Source organism: Selaginella moellendorffii, unplaced genomic scaffold (genome assembly GCF_000143415.4).
Source record: "Selaginella moellendorffii unplaced genomic scaffold, v1.0 SELMOscaffold_128, whole genome shotgun sequence".
In the NCBI taxonomy this organism is placed as follows: domain Eukaryota; kingdom Viridiplantae; phylum Streptophyta; class Lycopodiopsida; order Selaginellales; family Selaginellaceae; genus Selaginella; species Selaginella moellendorffii.
In genome coordinates, this window is record NW_003314389.1 from 3,236 (window position 1) to 5,792 (window position 2,557).

The 2,557-nt window shown below is 37.7% G+C and overlaps 1 pseudogene; it reads right to left on the reverse strand.

The window, feature by feature from the left end:
- Positions 1-2,213: 2,213 nt before the first annotated feature.
- The window catches only part of LOC9650657, a 1,761-nt pseudogene continuing 1,417 nt past the window's right edge, over positions 2,214-2,557 (reverse strand).

Here is a 2,557-nt window from a genome sequence, read left to right on the forward strand (position 1 = left end):
CCTTTTGTTACCAAGGTTTTAAGGACCAAAGAGGATTACAACGCCCACGGAAACGGATTGCGTCCAGATAAGCACAAAATTGTGTCTGATGCATCTTCCAACACTCGAATTCCAGCTACACTTGCTGGTTATGAACGCAACTACTGAACACCATTTTGATCCATAGCAAAACAGTTTGATCTTCGTTTATTTGTAGTGTAGAAACTTGATGCATTCTTAAGCTTTTATAGGGCAAGCGTGTGCGAAGGGAAACAACTCCCAGGAAAAACACTTTCCTTTTCTTTTTTTTTCATCTGATTCTTCGTCTGAAAATCAGACGAATCCAACCAGCTCCAACCAGCTGCTCAAAGCATGCGATCCAATAAGCCAGACAGTAGGGCATGCATGTGAGTTGGCCTGCGTAATCTCCATTTCCCGGTGGCTGTCTTGCACGGTTAAGGAAACCTTTTCAAAAATCTAAAGGCTGAAGATAACAGGTGTTAGAACCCAGCGACAAGTAAAAGATCCACACCTGATTCCGATGTAACTCTCGAACCACCCTCGTCCTACCCCAGCCGTTAAGCTGGAAGAGACAAATGGTACGTGAAAATTCAGTCGGGCATCATAAAGAATGTCTACTCCACCACCCTGGTACCCCGTGTCAAATGCTCGACCTGTAGCAGCACCAGACATAAACAATCATACAAAATTGCTGTTGCTATCTGTATGGCTTGTTGTGGACGGTAGTCCTTGTACTGCTGCACCTCTTCCGCTCTCATCCATGTACACTGATTGAACTGTGTCAGTTATCTCGCATTTTCTTCCATATTGTATCGCTCTTCCTCCTGGTTTCCTCATGGTTGCTAGTGTATGACTGTGATAATCGTCTTGTGCTGGATGATTTTTCTGCACAAAGAATGCTTGTTTCCGTGTCTTGTATGCTAGAAGTTGATGTTGTGTAATCCAGAAACACAAAAGTCAAGTGTAAGCCTTTTTTTTATGCAGGTTCCAAATGATTGTAATTCAGCAGAGCAATATTTCTATCTACCAAGTAGAGTAATGGGAACTATTGCAAACCATCGTTGAAGAGCTGTAATATTTAAAAATTACGATGCAAAAGCCAGTGCTACTTTTTCAAAGCTAAGAAATTGGTTCCCTTTCAACAAAGTTTGCTGCTGGGTTTTGCCTTTAAAGCAGAAGCTGGTGTGCCAAATCCAAACCCTTCACACTCACCCGAGGAGAGGAACTATGTCATGTGGTCTGTTACACAGGTGGAGCTCGTCCATACGTACATGGACTTCCTCTTCCATGGGGGCTGCTATCTGGTTCGGCTGGATGAGCTGTATTATTTGGATTTATTTAGTTTATTTTCTGGCAATTTGAAATTTTTTTTATACCATCAAATTAATGATGAGAGGACCATAGTATAGATTAAAACTTTTTTCTCAATCTATTTTTTAATATCTGTAAGACATGATGTTTTTCCTTTTTCTCAATCTCATTTTAATATTTGTCATGCTCATTGAATAGCCCACCGCTTGATAAGACTTATCATTCCGTTCAGCTGTTGAATCTGTAATAATAACAAATACAGCTCAAAAAATACAAAATCATCTGAGAGGGATTAGAGGAAGATCAAGTACATTCTTTTGGGTTTTCAGCAACTGCCATTTTTAGATGTGCCTCCGCTCTGAAATGGAAATTTAAAGTCAGAAATAGATACAATTCATACGTACTTCAGTGATAGTTCCCTCAATGTAGCTAGTTTAGGAAAGTCATGTATTGGCTGAGCATCTTTCAGTGTGGAGGTGATCTCAGTGTCTATTTTTTTTCTAAATAGAAACTCTGCCATTTGTGATTTTACATTCTGGAAATCATCAGATTTTGAGTTAGCTTAAATTTAATTTATGTTTCTCACAAATTTACACCAAATACCTTATCTATTTCATTAACAAAGTGAGATTCCGATGCCTTTGTTGCTTTTCTTTGAAAATGTTTGGTGTCCTCGCAATCTTAGGACAATGATTAGCATTGTGAATATATTTTAGCAAAGAAACATCATTCTTGTGTTAAAATGTTCTACCGTGAAGATGTTCTATTTGTTGTTCATTCTGAAATTGGTATAAAGTTTTTTCTTTATGCGTCATGTTTTTTTTCTCGGTAGCAAAAGCAACATCAGCAACTAGTCTATCAATCTGCTTTTTCTGAAAGTCCTTCCTGTGTAGAAAAAGAACTTAATAAAAAGGTATAAACAAGCAAGCCAACCATAATCTTTTCTGCATTATTTGCAGTTGATACTCTAATTGTTGAACAATAGGTGTTCTTTCAAATCCTTGTTTATCATGAGTGGGCGCCACAAAGTTTGCTTCCAAAACTCCTAAATAATGTTAAAGAATGTATCAAAGATCAATAGTAGAATAGTAAAACTTGCCATAGACACCTCGCCCTTGTTTTCATGATGAATTCCATATTTTCCAAAAGGGCTGTCATATATTAAATGAGAAAAATGATCTTTTTGAATGATTGGTTACCTTAATAAGTCGGTTTTTGTGGTAGACATTAAATCCTTGTATATCTA